The sequence below is a fragment of the Glycine soja genome, chromosome 12 (assembly GCF_004193775.1).
Source record: "Glycine soja cultivar W05 chromosome 12, ASM419377v2, whole genome shotgun sequence".
In the NCBI taxonomy this organism is placed as follows: domain Eukaryota; kingdom Viridiplantae; phylum Streptophyta; class Magnoliopsida; order Fabales; family Fabaceae; genus Glycine; species Glycine soja.
Window position 1 is genome coordinate 17,972,189 of NC_041013.1, and position 17,729 is coordinate 17,989,917.

Consider the following 17,729-nt stretch of genomic DNA (forward strand, 5'->3'; position numbering starts at 1 on the left):
TCAACCATTATTGCTTTCCTTTATAGCCTTTTCTTTACAACTTTCATTTATTGCTTTGATTCATTGCTTTCATTTTATAGCCTTTCATTTATAGTTTTCAACCTTTGTCTTTTGCACAAAATCATATATTCTCTCTTCTTCTTCATACACCCACACCAATGCATTTTCCAGAGTGGCTTGGGAATCCATAGTCAAGAAGCAAGTTTCTTTCTTGATACAAATTATTTAGTCATTATTTCAGACAATGTTGAAGCAAGGCTAGCCAAAACATATTTTGATTTACTTTAAATTTTTACTTAACAACAAATTGTCATGCTCTTTGGGACCAAATATTTGAACATTTATATTTTGGCAACAAATCAGAATGCCATGGAGTATGCACATAAAAAAAATGGTTCCTGCAAATCAACTGAAGCAATTACCTCGGGAACACCTACGATACTGGTGACTACAATTACTTCCTAGCCAAGACAAACACGCCTCTTTCTGTGGCAATGCCTTTTATTGGAGTGGAAATTCCTATGGAAGAACAACCAATGATGATCTCCTTCATATGACGATAAATTAATAAAGGGATAGATAATATTATATTTCTATTATCCAAACAATTAGCAGATATTGGGAAAACCATTGTTCATAATGAGGTTCAACAGAATAGGGAGATAGAAGAGAGATAGGCATGACTAGTTCCACTAGTTCAATCAAATTGAATTTAGGCAAGGTTGGTTCAACTAGTTCATCCGAATTCAGTTCAGGCAAGAATGGTTTGACTAATTCAGTCGAATTCAGATCAACTAGTTCAATTGGATTTGGTTCAATTAGGCCAGCCAAATTTTGTTTAGCTAGTTCAGCCAATTATGGATCAACTAGTTCAACTGAATTTAATTCAATTACTTCAGGAAATTTTGGATCAGCTAGTTCAATCGAATTTGGGTCAAACCAAATTTGAATCAGCTAGGCCATTCGAATTTGATTAAGCTAGTTCTTTCGAATTCAGTTCAACCAAATCTTGTTCAATCGGATTGGTTTCTTCAATTCAATTGGATCCTTCTCAACTGATTGACCCAAGCATGATAGTTGGAACTATGAAAAGATACTTCGATATTTAATTGAAGCTGCTAAACAAGCAAACATATAAGAAATTGTATCCTGAATGGGTTGACAAGATAAGGCCTTTGTCAAGTGACTTTATAGTTCAAAATTTCACAACTTTCTCTAGCGAATATGACAAGTCTATAGTGCATTTTTCGTTTCACTACTAAATGTGGGGCGGCTAGCCAGAATGAATATTACAAATTGTAGTTGCTTTCATTATTTTTAACAAGAATTGCATTTACATGGTATTCCTCTTTGTCGCCTTATTCTATTTAGAACTAGACTAATATGGAAAGGTGCTTCCATAACAGGTTTTATAAACCCAACTTGAAGTTACAGTAGCTAACTTGATGGATTTGAAACAACAAGTATATGAGATGGCTGCTGACTTTAAAGAAATATTCAAAAGTTGACTAGTAAATACATAGTACAACTTCTAGGGTCTAAATATGTTGCCACAATTGTGGGTAACATCCGCCCCCAACTAAGAGAGATGTTCCATGCACAAGAATATCCAGACTTAACCACTTGAAAACCAAAGCTTCCATAATTGAGCATTTTGTTATGGACAAGCAAAGTAGATAACAAGAAATAAAGCCATGTCTAGTCTCTATTAAAGGTCATGATGAATTCAAATTAGTAGCTAATTATCACAATGATTAGGTAGCTAATGTCATGACAGCCCAGTTTCTTGTGGAAATTTTGTCTAAAAGTGTTGATGGATCAGAGCATATTGGATCAATTTAAGCTAGGGGCATATCTTAACATTGTAGTTTGCATACCTAGTCAACTTGAAGTTAGGGGGGAGTATATAGCAATGTCATTAAAGCATTACAAGTCTACTTTCTACAAACTTAGTAGTTGTACAAGATCCAAGTTTTCATATACAACAAAACCATGTTAGCCAAGAATCATAGACATTGTAGCAGAAAGAATGGTGGCAATGTGATTCAGATGATACAATGCATCTTTCAATTTCCCCTTTATGTCTTCAGCTGCATGATGCTTGGGGCATTTGTCAACACCCAAATTTTGCTGCAAAATTCAACTATTGAGGATATAATAGAATGGTTGCCGACTAAGGTGGAATTCAACTAATTGTTATGTTAAGTGAAGGCTAGTCTGATTGAATACGAAATTGACGACTTATCAATATTAGCCACACAAGAAGGTTAACAAAACATGGACAAGGCCAATACGACTACTTACAATGTTAGTCGAATTGGTAGAATTCGACTAATTTTAAGGTTATCTAAATGAGTGGAAGATCAATTCAGGTACGTTCAATATTAGTTGAGTGGGAGATTCAACTAAGTTTAGTGTTAGTTGAACATGGATAAGATCGTTTCAGCTACTTACACTATTAGTCGAAATGTTAGTCGAATGTGAGATTTCGGCTAACTTTAAGCATTAGAAAATTAGCTGAATTAAGTCAAGTTTAATTTAATAAAGATAAAATGATATTTCCCATGATTTTCTGGTATTCAAATGACTTGTAAAGGTCAAAGTAATCAATGATAGTTCCCCCTAAAAAATAGGAAGCAGTTGCCATCTTCTTCAATGTTTGAAATAACTTGTCAGTTGGCTTGTGGAAAGAAGAGAACATGCCTAAATTTTAGGAGTAGTTACCAAGCAATAACCAGAGTCTACCTCAGAATTAGTTAGCTGAAATCCAATGTTGCTTGCCGAAATCAACTGTCAGAATTAGTCGAATCAATGCAAAACTAGTTGAATGACCCTTAAACCTAGTTGTATAATTCTCAAACCACGTTCTATGAAGTTATCAAGTAGAAAAATGTGGTTCAATAGGGGATGTGAGTTTGTAGCCTATAAATAAACCTTATACTTCAAATTTTTATAGACACAATCAATCAAACACAAGCCTATTTTATCTTGCATTTTATCTTTAACATTTTCAACCATTATTAGTTTCCTTTATGGCCTTTTCTTTACTAATTTCCTCTACCGCTTTGATTTATTGCTTTCATTTTATAGCCTTTCATTTACAATTTTCAACCTTTGTCTTTCACTTAAAATCCTATATTATTCCTTTTTCTTAATTGACCTACACCAAGCACTTTCTGGAGTGACTTGAGAACCTATAGTCAAGAAGTAGATTCTTCTTCTTGATACAAATCGTTAAATCATTATTTGGAATCATGTTGAAGTAAGGCTAGCCAAAACGTATTTTGGCTAACCTTAAATTTTTACGCAAGAACAAATTGGCACGCCCAGTGAGACCAAATAGGTGAACATTTTCCTTCTAAAAAAAATGAATACAATGGAGTCCACACATAAGAAAGTGGTTCCTACAAATCAACTAAGGCAAGTACCTCAGGAATACCTACAATAATGGTGACCAGAACTACTTCACAACCAACACAAACCACACCTTTTGTTTCAATACCTTCTATTGTAGCAGAAATTCTTGTGGAAGAATGACCAATGATGATCTCCTTCATGCGAAAACAGATTGATAAAGGATATATAATATTATATCTCTATTATCCAAACACTTAGCAGATATTGTGAAATAGAAGAGATAGGAAGGACTGGTTCAACTAGTTCATTCGAATTCAGTTCAGGCCAAGTTGGTTCAACTAGTTCAGTCAAATTCAATTTAGACAAGAATGATTCGACTAGTTCAGCCAAATTCGGATCAACTAGTTCAACTGAATTTGGTTGAGCTAGGCCAATCAATTTTGTTTAACTAGTCCAGCCAATTTCAAATCACCTAGTTCAACTAAATTTGAATCATCCTAGTCATCTGAATTTGATTCATCTAGTTCAGCCGATTTTGGATCAACTAGTTTAGTCAAATATAGGTCAACTAGTTCGGTCGATTTCGAATCAGCTAGGTCAACCGAATTCGATTCAGCTAGTACTGTTAAATTCAGTTCAACTAGTTCGACTAAATCATGTTCAACCAAGTTTGGTTCCTTTAATTCAAATGATTTACCCAAACATGATAGCTAAAACTATGAATAGATGCTTCGAAATTCAGCTAAAGCTGCCAGGCAAGCCAACATATAGGAAATTGTATCTGTTGGATCAAGTGGCCTCAGAATAATTAAGAAGGGGGGTTGAATTAATTATTCCTAAACCTTTAATAATTAAAAAATTACTCTTCTAAGGCTTTTACTATGCTGTTAAGTAAATGAAGAATAGAAAAGAAACTTAACCAAAAGTAAAAGCGGGAATTAAAGTGCACAGCGGAAATTAAAATAGTAGGGAAGAAGGAGACAAACACGCAAGAGTTTTTATATTGGTTTGGCAACAACTCGTGCCTACATCCAGTCCCCAAGCGACCTGCGGTCCTTGAGATTTCTTTTCAACCTTGTAAAAATCCTTTTACAAGCAAAGATCCACAAGGGATGTACCCTCCCTTGTTCTCTTTGAACAACCTAGTGGATGTACCCTCCACTAGAACTGATCCACAAGAGATGTACCCTCTCTTGTTCTCAGTCAACAACCCAAGTAGATGTTCCTCTACTTGTACCACAATGGATGTACCCTTCAATGTGTTAAGACAAAGTTCTCAGGCGGTTAGTCTTTCGAAACTTTGTGAAGGGGGAAACAAAAGAATTCTAAGGCGGTTAGTCCTTTGAAAACTTTTGTTTATGGGAAAGGGGAGAATCAAAAGAATTCTCAGACTGTGTCTTATTGAATTCTTTGACAAGGGAGAAGGGAGACACAAAAAAATTCAGGCGGTTAGTCCTTCGTTCTTTTGGAAAAGGGAGAAGAGAGACACAAAAAGAATTCAGGCGGTTAGTCCTTGGCGAATTCTTTTTGGCAAAGGGAGAAGGGAATGAAAAAGATGAATAGCACAAGTTTTTGAACAAAGAACTTTTCTTGGAAGAGAAAGTTTTGAACAAAAAATTTTAGAAGGATGAAGAGAAATGAAACCAGAAAGTTCTGTTGAAAGAAATGAAAGAAGATGTTGAAAGATAGAATGATTGAAAGAAAATGATGGATCTTAATGTAATTGTTGTTCTTGTTTCATGCCAAGGTCACATATTTATAGTTTCTTGATGACTCAAGTCAAAACTTGTAACTCTTGGCAATTCCTTTAAAAACTAATCACTTAAAAAGATATGGCTTTTGAAAGAATATTCAGAAACAAGTCACTTGAAGAAATGTGACTTTTGGAAATGAATTTTTCGAAATCAGTCACTGGTAATCGATTACCATAAAGGTGTAATCGATTACACATCAACAGATGTGACTCTTCATTTTGAATTTAGAAAATCTTAACATTTTAAAACCACTGGTAATTGATTACTATAATCTGGTAATTGATTACCAAAGAGTAAAACTCTTTGGTAATGATTTTGTGAAAACTTCTTGTGCTACTCAATGTTTTGAAAAACTTTTTAATACTTATCTTGATTAAGTCTTCTCTTGATTCTTGAATCTTTGAGTCTTGAATCTTGATCTTGATTATTCTTGAATCTTTGAATCTTGATTCTTGAAATCAAATTTGCTCTTGATCCTTGAAGTGTTCTTGACTCAATCTTGAACTCATTCTTGAATGTCTTCATCTTTGTTATCATGAAGTGATCTTGACTTTTGAGTTTTTTTTCATCATCTTTGTTATCATCAAAACTCCTTGAATCAATCTTGATTCATCATGAAGCTTGCTTCTACAATCTCCCCCTTTTTGATGATGACAACTTTGAAATCAAGAAATACACACACACACTTTTTCCTAGTCGATCACTCACATAAATTTCCATTCTCCCCCTTTGTTTTTGAGTTTATGCTTCATTTGAAATTAAGTTAGATAATTACTTATGTGTGTTCTTGATTTAATCTCTATTTCTCTCCCCCTTTGGCATCAACAAAAAGCCAAAGTGCGTAACAAGTATGAAACATACATATACTACTAATTATTCACAAGACAATCATGGAAGAATATAAACCAATCATGAAGCAAGAAACATGAATATAAAAACCACATAGTCATATAATATAATTCATAATTGTTCATTCAAACCATGCAAATAAAGAAATACTAAATTATCCAAATGTCATAATATAGCCAAATACACGGCTAGAAAGCAAAGTACTAGTAATATTAAATAATAGAAAAACTAAGATGATGGTGGCGGCGGTGGTGGTAGATCAAAGCTTGAACGAATATAGAAACATCTTCTTCGACCTTGGTGATTCTTGACTCCATCTCATTGAAGCGCATGTCCACTTGTAACTCCATAGTATCAAACCTTTCACCAACAAAGGTTTGAAGACCATCGAACCTATCCAAAATCTTTTGAAGAAGAGATGAATCTTCTCCACCATGTCCTTCTTCATCAACATGTCGAGCACCCTTTTTCACCCAAGAGCCATCATGCTCTTTTTGATAACCAAAGGATGCAATGACTGAAGCGCCTATTAAAAAAGATCTCTTGATTGGAACATAAGGTTCAGAATCAAGAGGGATGTTAAAGCGTTGAAGGAAAAGGGTGACTAGGTGTGGATATGGTAATGGAGCATTTAATCGCAATGCCTCATGCATGCGATATCTAACAAGATGTGCTCAATCAATTTGTCGACCTTTATGAAAATTCCACATAACAATAAGATCTTCTTCCGAAACCTGTGCAAGGTTTGAAGATCTTGGAAGTAAGATACGAACAATAAGGTAATGAAGGATGCGGCTCTCAAAAGCCAATGAACCGGCAAGAAGCCTTCCGGTCATATCCGTTTGGTTGGTGCAAACCAACCGACGGGCATCATGCACAGAAATTCATACTTCCAATCATCAATCAATGTACCTTCAAATGGTACACCTTCACTAGATAATTGGGTTAACTCATAGAATAGGGACTGGTCAATGACCATTTTAATCCCATAAACTTCAGAAATTAAAGTGTCTTCTTGGATTTCTAGGTTTGAATAGAAGGCTTTGACTAATTCAGAATAAACAGGCAATTTTAAAGACATGAAAGGAATAAGATTGGAGTTTTCAGATGCCTAAATGCATTCAAAACTCTCATTTGAAAAGAAATCCATATCAATGAATTTTGGATCAATAATGGAACGAGATGAAAAGAGGTTTGTGTACCGTATCCATTGTTCTTCGGATGAAAACAATGAGGCAGAGGGAATAGAGACAAGAAAATCATAGCTACTCAGAATCAATAATCTGATAGTGCACAAAGTTTAGATAGAAATGAAGCTTTGCACTTAGCATAGGTGGTTGTGGCTAAGATTTAAACTCCTCTAGAGCATGAGTTTAATTTTCACATTGAAATTGCCTACCTTTTTGGCTTTGAATTATGTTCAACAACCCCACCATCCCAATCTACGTCAATATTCATCTTATCATCAATTAAGGAATTTGAACTTAGCCAACAATAATGTTTTTAATTATTTCTACTTTCAAACCACTCTTGCTCAGAATTTATTTATCCTATACTTCTGCTAGAACAAAATCCAAATAACAAAAAATATGTTTACCATAGGCATAATTCCAATTCCCTCAAATGCATACACCACCACACCTATTCTCAACAGAAATTGGACCTAATTGAAATAGGGAAGCATGACCAAAGGAACAAAACCTTGGGAGCAAAACCTAGAAAAATCAGCGTCATTTCGTTGTTCGTGAGAAACGCAAGGGTGGTGGAGATGAATATGGGGAAAGCTAATGCATAAATTGAATTATGAGAGGACGATCATGCATTGATCACGAAGCCCGAAAACCATATGCAACTATAGTTTAGGAACGATTTTGCAAACCCCAACACACAAAATTGGGGCTTGAGTGGAGGCAAAAGATGGTGACTTGAGTGGAAGCAAGAGATGAGTTTTGTGGGCTTATTGACAAGGGTTATTTGGGTATTTGAAAAAAAATTAACACCATTAATGATGGTGATTGTTTAAGGGAGGCAAAAGAAATGTGATTTTAGGAAGGGAATGTGAGTGTAATAACTGCTAAAATGAGGAAAGACGAGTGTAATTTGCTCTTTTTTATATTAGTGTTCATCTAGGTCAATGGGTCTAGTTTGTGATTTAAGTGTCATTGATCATAGTGAAAATCTTGGAGAAAAGATAGGATCTTAGCCTGTCTTTTCTTTTATGATATTTTGAGTTGTAGAGATAAACTTTCCTACTTTCTTGATTTATTATGGTCAACTTCCTTGTGGATTGTGTGAGGAAGTCTACTCAATCAGGCACCTTTTTGAATGGTTTGTCAAGGTTGAGTAGTACATATATTATTTAATCATGCGTGTTGTATGTCATGTCAAATCATCAAATAATTTTCTAGTTCTAAAATTTTCCAAATGAATGACAAGTTAATAGATGAATTATCACTTAATACGTGAATTAACTAGATTTAGGTTATTTTAGCTTAATTAGTGGTCTTAAATTTGAGTTCTAAGTATGCACTTTCATTAAATACTTGAAAGGATATCTTTTTCGCTCATAATGATGTTATCCAACATGAACAAGATTGCCTTTAGTGCAGATTTCATAAAACATATGTTTTATAAAATATTAACTCAAATTAAGAGAATAAGAACATAACCAAACCTCCTCATTACTAAAATAGTTTTATGAAATACATGTTTTCCAAGCTATTGTTGAAGCTTTCACTCATTTTTTATGCGTTAAGATTTCACTCTTTTTTTTTGTTTGGTCAAAGATTTCACTCTTATAGTTTTATAAATAAGATTTGGTAATTGTTATTTTTGGCTCTCCCTTCTCATTTTTTATCCCCAAGCTACCATGCTAAATACACTCTTCCCTTCCTCTCATGTAATTCTTTTGGGAAAAAAGGCACTCCCCATCCTTGTACCTTAACCTACAAAACCCCTTCCTCCTATTTTCCCATGTTGAGGAGGCATCTCTTTGATTGTATTCGTGAACCCCATCTAGCATCAACTCTCCAAAGGAACCAATCACCCACACCGACTCACCATACGACCCCAACCACCATGATTTCCAATTGTTGCACACTCCCTTTCGCCATCCCCACCACCCTCTCAAAATTCAACGACACCTTTTCCCATGACTCATCCTCGTTCTCCTAAGTCTCTTTGTCACCGTCAACATCTTCATTCTTCTTACTCTTGTTATATTTCCCTCATTCTCATTTTCTTTTCCTTATTGTTGAATTGAAATTAGAAGCAAGGTTTGAATCTAAGGGGTTCCTTTGTTTGTATTTGCATATCCATCTTTGTTTTTTTTTTTTTTGTGCATCTATCCATTTGCACTAGAAACTACAAGATTGGGGAAGATCTAGTTTGAAATTTGTAGATTTGGAGAAATTGGGCAGATCTAGTTTGCAATTTCCAGATTTGGAGAAATTTGTAGATTTGGAGATATTGGGGCAAATCTAGTTTGAAAGTTTTGCAAACCTAAAGAGAGAATGAAAAGGGTAGGAAAAATTAAATAATTAAATTGGCTTCAAAAATTTTGCAAACATGAAGCCAAAATTGCATGGGTTTGTCAACGATGGGATTTTGGCTATAATAGGTTGCCAGAGGTTGAGTGGCATGGAAGGTGAGTGTGTTGTTCTAGAAGAGTTATACAAAAAAGGGAGGGTGTATACTTTTTTCTGGAAAATTGGGGGAGAAAGAGACACGGGGAGTGCATTTTGTAGGATAGTTTGAGTAAAAAGAAAAGAAAAAGGGAGTGTATTAGCATAAAAGGGGAGTGAGAATAATAATTGCCTAAGAATTATCCCCAGTTCACAAGAACCATATTGACCTCCATGCTAGGCCTTGGGCCAATACCCTGGCCTTGGACATCAACCAATAATTTTTGGGAATGAATGAAAGATAGTTAGCAAGTGACACTTCTAAGGCTCACGAGTGGTGACGATGTATGAAAGGATAATCTGACAGTAATTATTGTCGGACGAAAGTTTTACTTTGAAAGCCGACATAAGGAGTTCATCTATAAAGAAAATGTCATATTTCTTCCTTTTATTAAATTTGAATGTCTCTCACTATCCAACTATAACAAGGAATGGGACTAATTTGACAAAACAGAAACTAAACAATTTCAATTGTATCATAACATCAAACAGATCTGATAAAATCTAAATTAAATTATTTAAATCTATTATAAAGATAACGAATAAAATATGGATAAATTTATTAACAAAACTACTCCAAAAACAAGACATGATTTGAAAATAATGTCTACCTTGAAACCTTGCGTTACAATAGAAATTCCTTTTTTTTAGAGGTTACAATAGAAATTCCTAAAGAAACAATATAATTGAGTTCCTTTATTTATTTTTTTTAATTTTGAGTCTAAAGTCAAATTTGAAGTTAAATTTGGGCTTACGTGGAGCCCAATGTTCCAAAACAGAGGTGGGCACACCCAGTTTTTTTTTTCTTAGTGGCCTAGCCAAACAAAACCTTATAGTTGTTCCCAAAAACCCACAACACTATCATTACTTGAATCATAAGATTATTTACTTTGTTGCATAAAATACTATGTTTTGTTAACCCTACCAATTATTTCATTGGTTTTGGTGAAAAATCTTTTATCATGTAATGATACTAATTCTCATCAAAATTTCAATGTATCTTATTATATTGGACTATACATTGACCTTATTGTAAAATTTTTAAAAAAAAAAGTCAAAATACCAATCATTTATGTTGTGCATTAATTTAACATTTACAAAAGACAAGGGAAGGTGGATTTTTGTTAAGAAGGGAGAAGAGGTTCAAACTAAACTGTATTTCATTCTAAACAAAGGACTGAAAGCAATTGAGAAGAGCTTGTTTAAATAGGCATGAGATCCGAGCCCACTTTTCCAATAATGACTAGTGAGGAAATTAAAAGAATGCAAGATGCAGGTCCATGTGTTTTCTTCATATTTTCCTCATGACTTATAACTTCTATGATCCTACGGTCACTGCCTTTACTTGTTTTTCCAAAATTCAGTGTTGATACCTGGTGGCCAAATAAACTGAGTATTCCCTTATATATACCCTCTCTTTAAAATAATGATGTATAGGTGAGGTCATGTTGTGCACTGTTGCCTTATAAACTAATCAACACGACTCAATCTCATTGGTGGTATCCTCTAATCATATATAGTTAATTAGCTAAGCCTTGATTCATAAATGATAAGATAAGAATGTTTAGATAGTTCGCCATCAGGAAGTTCCTTGCAAATAGAATAGTTTTTATATATAATAATTTTTTTTAATTTAATTTGGTAAGTATAAAAAAAATATTATACTTGCAATTAATTGTTGTAGACTTTACATATATTTTCCCGTTTCGAATCCGTACATAATTATTCAATCATAATTTGTTATATAATTAAAAATTATTGACTTTTATAATATATAATTTGAAATTTGAGAATCTCATTCTTTCCACTTGTTAATTAATTAGACGCTCTCAATATTTTCTTTATACTAATATACCCTTCTTTGAGGGAGAATTTCACACATTTTCTCCGCAACTAGCTAAAACAGTTTCCTCTGCAACTATATCAAATTAGTGTCATATTATCTTTACTTGTATATTCAATCTTTTTTATCACCCTTCATTTTCAATCTACGTACCTTATTTTATCTGTATCTCTAAATTGACTTTCAATAATTTTTTAAAAAGAAATTATCAATAATTGAAAACAATCATAATTTAAATTATTTATTATAAATTAACATTATAATTATATATTTAAAGCATTTATTTATTACGAATTGTAATTATAATATAATTTATACATTAAAAATATTTACTTATTTGTGATAAATTTTATTATATAAAAAGTATATATTCTACACAATACAAGACTAAAATACTAGTTGCTTTAAATATTATTATATAAAATAATTTTTAATTAATTATCTATATATAAAAAAATATTTATGCTAATAATTTATTAAAATTAATCTCGTTTATTATATTAAAAGAGTTTGATAAGTTCAATGAATTCAATCTCTCAACATGTCAAATTGCTCTCAATTATTGAACTGTAATTATAAAGCAAGCAAGAATTGGAGACCGTGGCGATTCTATATGTTTCATAGAGGAAAAAAAAAAGCGTTGTGTCAAATATGGGTCTCTGAAAGGCTTCTTTACTTGATTAGCAAAAGTATATTTTATTTTTATAAGCATCACACAGCTGTAGAGAAACCAATCAAGGAGAGAATAGAATAGAATTAGAAGAAGGCGTTTTCTGACAAAAGATAGGATGAGAGAGAAAAACAAAAAGAGATAAAGGAATATAAGGGCACAAAACGACAAGGCCAAGGAACAGTTTTCAAAGTTAGTCCTCAAATATTATAGGATTTTATAACGAAAGTTTGTGAAATGAGTGCGGGCCAAATAATGAGTCCAAGGAATGTTTCATCAAAGAGGGTCAAGATCCATGTCAACTCCACCCCACCAAAGGATGGAGGACAAAACTCATTCTTACGGTTACACACCACTAACTTATAAATAACTAGTCAAATTATTTATTTATTTATTTTTTAAATTTCTTCTTCTTAGCCCTCTATCGTCATCACCCTCATAATCATGCTCATCATCCTAGCTAGCTTAGACGCTATACTTTCTTAATGGTTGAAATCCCATACACACTAACACAATTTTTCAAATCAAAGAATCAACTAAAGTCAATGAAAAAAGACAGTTACCTGAGCAACACGTGTCAAATCCAAATTTGACGCAAGAAAATTTCTTTGTCCCAAAAGAAAAATTGCGTTTGCGCGTGACGGGTTGGTAAAGGTTACAAGGATCAAACATATGATTAAGAATTTTAATTTTGGTAAAAAGATGATTTTTTTTCCTGTCATAATTGTGTCAATAGTTTATAATAACTCACAGATTCTGCTGAATTAATTAAATTAAATCGATAAAAACATGACTAAGAAGGGTGAATGTATTTTTGGGTATTTGTGCATGATTAGGTTGGGATGTTTATTTATATAACGTCCAATTAGTATAATCAATCTTGTAATGATGTGGCCATTGAAAGACTACTCAAGATCAGTATACTCTACAAATTATAAACAATTAGAATGTGAAGTCACTAGAGAATTAGGTTAATTACTAAGGGATCTTATTCTTATCAGAATTATAAACTTTCTATCTGCCTAAGTCGTAGAAACGTAAGGTTTTTTTTTTCTAGCTATAAGAAAAATATTTATTTATTGAGATGATTAATATTTATTGTATAGTCTTTTCAAAATTATATCCATACAAGCCAAAGTACCTTTAGTGAGGCTGTAGCTTTTTCAAAATAAACAATTAGTTTATAGGTATGCGTTGGTCCTATGCGGCAAGTGGAATTTTTAGTTGGTTTAGTCGGAAAAGTGTGTGATTGGTGGAGAGAGGATTTTTATATTTTAATCCTTGGTGGGTGAATAACCAATATAATGTTAAAATATAAAAGATGTAATATTAAATAATGAGTAACATTTTTCTAATTAGAATAAATTAAACTAATTACTTCTACGATTTTGTGATATTATACCAATTTCTCTTGCTTTTACTTACTCCTGCATTAGTAACTTTAATTGTTTAAAAAAACATTATACCATGCCCTCTTAAGAGAGGTTATTGTAAATGTTAAAAAAAGCAACAAAAAAAAATGTAATTTCACAAAACTTTAGAAGTTATTAGTATAATTTACTCTCCTACCTATAAAAAAATGTAATGTGAAAACTATTATTAAAATAACATTATTACTATTAAAATTAACTTCATATCAACTTTGACTAGTGTTGTCTAAAATGAATGCGGTGGAAAATTTAGAATGGATTACAAATGAATTTTTTGATTTATCCAAAGTAGATTGTTTATTCACTACTAAAAAATATATATTTAAGATCGTCAATTTAATATCGGTTACAAAAAAAATGATGTTAAATTGTATGCGGTGACATTTTCGTAGATAATTGAAGCTCTTAACATTGATTTTTAAAAAATCGATGTTAACATTATACTAACAACGTCGATTTTCAAAAAATCAATGTTAAGTAATTACTAAATGAGTAGATAACATCGGTTTTTTTTTTAACCGATGTTAGTTCTTTTTTAAACACTTCAATAGCCATAGCCCATCTTGGAGAGGCCCAAAGTGGTGAGTGTGCAGGAGAAGGAGAATAATAATAATAGCAAGATTTTCGTTTGTTCTCCACGCTGTTTCTGACGCTCCTAATGTCTTCGTTCATGACATTTCGGTGCTCCGTGACTTTGTCACTGACACACGGAGGGACTACGCCATCGTTCAAGTCCCCATCCCCAAGGTTCTGTTGCCGGCTCCGCCTCCGTCCAACTATGTTCCTCTTGGCACTGGCGCGCTCGATGCGATGTGGGAGAAGGCGGTGGAGAGAGAGAGGAAGAGCGTAAACTTCAACTCAATAGCAAAGCGCGTGGTGGCAAATACTAATAACAACAACGACGAAAATTTGGAGAAAAAGACTAGCGAGTTCCAGAAGTTCCTCCAAGTCTCCGCCAAAGAGCGCGACAGGGTGCAACGCATACAGGTCATCAATCGCGCCATTGCCGCCGCTAGGCAACTCCTTTAGGAACACAGTAAAACTGGATTTTTCCTCTTTCGATCTCGACTTTGCAAATAGTAGTTTTTCTTTATTTCTTTCTTTCTTTAAGTCCTTTATTATTTTATTGACACAATAATCGTGGAAAGGAAAAAGAAAAGCAATAACTAAATAAGAAAAATAAGACTTATTTTATTTTAATTTGTTGCAATTGAATTTTGACTGCCTTTTTATTTTATTCTTTCTAATTTTCTAGTTGTCGTTAGTAATCTTGGAATACTAACATGTGACTTCTGCAATCAAGAATGAAAAAAAAAACAATCAAGGAAATAAATGCTTCTATTGTTTTATTTTATTTTACTTTTGCAATAAAGTTTTGGTTGGCTTTCTATTTTGTTTTATTTAATATTTTTCTATCAAAATTTGAAGCCTAGCATTGCCATTGAGGTTGCATGGTTTGTGAATTGTGTGAATTTTGAAATTTGTAGTCTAACGAGCTGTGAAGATGCTATGCTGAGTTTCCTTTTGGATTTTCTTTCCTAAGAAATCAAGTGGCTTAATATAGTTTTCTTTCTAAATGGATATTGTACTTTGGAACAGTTTTGTCTCTGGTAATCGATTACAATCGCTTTGTAATCAATTACACGGTTCAAAATTCAAATTCAAAAGTTTGTAAAACTGTTTAAAACTTATCTTTACTTCTGGTAATCGATTACCAGAGAGAAAAACATTTTTTCAAAAACAGATTTGTTCTAAAAAACTTTGCAAGGTGTTTTGAAGAATTAACCTAAGGTCAAACCTGTGCAATCTCTTTTAAGGAATTCTTTTAACATACTATGGACTAATTGTTCATCGTTTCTCTTGTATTCTTGATCTTGACTTTGATCAATCTTGAATAGCTTTCATCTTTGACACCATCAAAAGCTTCATACAACGTATGCTTCTACAATAACTCTTACAAATATATTTTTTAGTTTTAAAAATAAAAGAAATAGAGTTTCTCCAGATTATTTTGATTTTTTACTTTTACTTTACATAGTTTTTATTCTCTCATTTACATAGTTTTTATTCTCTCCTTGAAAAACCCATTATCAAGTCAAATGTGTAGTACTTAAGTCTCACACTGGTATATTGTTTACCAGTCCTTTGTAAGTCAATTTTTGCAACTCAAATGCTCATTTCTTATTACAAACTAATGGTAGTAATCTTTCTTTATGTGTGGTGAACTTGTTCAATGATTATTTATGTTAGTATTTAGGGTTGAATGCTCTTCAAACTACCATTTCTTTAAGTTTAATTATTTGAACATTTAATACATTGTGTTGAACCATGAAAATTGGCTTCATACAAGTGAGCATAACATTAATTGCGACTGGATTCAAGTGACTAACCGGAGGCACTCCAGCATGGATGCTTTTCTTGGCATATTTGAATAAGTTTATTAGCTTGTACAAAAAATATTCCAGTAATGTTGAGACTTTTTATAGTTATTTGGCTTGCTATAGAAAACTTATTATTGTTGTTCATTAAAGTAACTATATTATGTTATATTTTCTTTGTTGTTAATAATATTGAATGTTTTGTATTTCCAATGTATTCATATGAGATTTAGTAAGTAATGTGATATTGTAATGAAAATAATATTTTTGAATATTTTCATTTAAAATTAACATGTTTTTTGTAAATTAGTTCTGGTTGGTTTATTATAAAAACAAATAAAATATTTAAAAAATTTGCAAAAAAACAACATTGATTGGTTTAAAACCGATATAGAAAGTGTCTTTAAAACGTTAGTTTTTGAAAGAACCGATGTAATAAAGACACTTTCTACATCGGTTTTTCTCAAAACTGATGTCGTAAGCACATTTAGCATCAATTTTTTCAGAACCAATGTAAAAAGTATTTTAAAATACCCAGTTTAACATCGATTTTTTTAAAACTGATGTTGTTTTTTGTACCACAACATCATTTTTTTAAAAAAAAACCGATGTTGTATAATATATTTTAACATCGGTTTTCATAAACGATGTTAATGTTGATACTTTTAACGTCGGTAGTTTCAACATCGATTCAAAGCCGATGTTGAATGTCTAAAATAATTGATGTTAAAAGTGTTTTTTCTAGTAGTGATTTATTTGAATTTCCTTGAAATCAGCCAAGGTTCTAGCGTGCATGAGACACTTAGCACATGTTTGGTATGACAGTGCATTCTTACAATTTTGTGTCAATCATTCGCATATAGGAAATAGCTATTTGTTATAACTTATTATATTCACGTATTTTATGCACATTAAAAGACCTAAATGGCCAAACATAAGTTTAGAGAATAAGTGAATACATGTAAATGACACTTCAACGTTTGACACTAAAGTTAGTGATAATATCATCAAAGTAATGAGATATATTAAATATGTGTTGTACCGATATGGGTAGGTCATCATTGACCGAGCACTCCACAACTAGACACCCCTTATTATCCGTGCTACCCCATGGGCATGACCAGATGTCTACTTGACTGATGTCGGGTACCCCATCAACATGATTAAACTCTAAGTAGATATGATCCCTAAACCAAACAAACCACTCTTCAGGTGTCCCTTCAACAATGTACATATACCCATATTCCTAATGAGCACTCATTTGCTAAGGTCGAGTCCTTCCTCCACTTTGACATAACATCCGTACTTATATTAAAATACTCCTTAACTATGGTTGAACATCCCTGAGCCATGTCCTCTTAGATAAAGGTAGAGAACAAGATGGCTCTAGCGATGTTTAAGGGAAGATGATTACTGAAAAGTAATATAATCATCATCAAGACCTTATTAGTAGGTAATCACATACTAGCATTCTGATTAATCTCAAAGATAAGACCCATGAATATGTGTATGTAAAGGGTGAGATTTTTAAGATAACACATATTGTTCATTCTCATTTATTATTCTCATTTAGTATATTTGGAAAGATCATTGACTTCACTAATAGAATATCTTTGCAAGTACCTACCTCACCTACCAAAGAAGGAGCTCCCTCGAGTAGGATGAAAAACATGTAATATTTTACACGTGTTGTTGGTATATGTAGGAGGTATTGGTGGGTTGAATTTCTACCTCAAATCACATAATCTTTTTATGAGAAATTAAT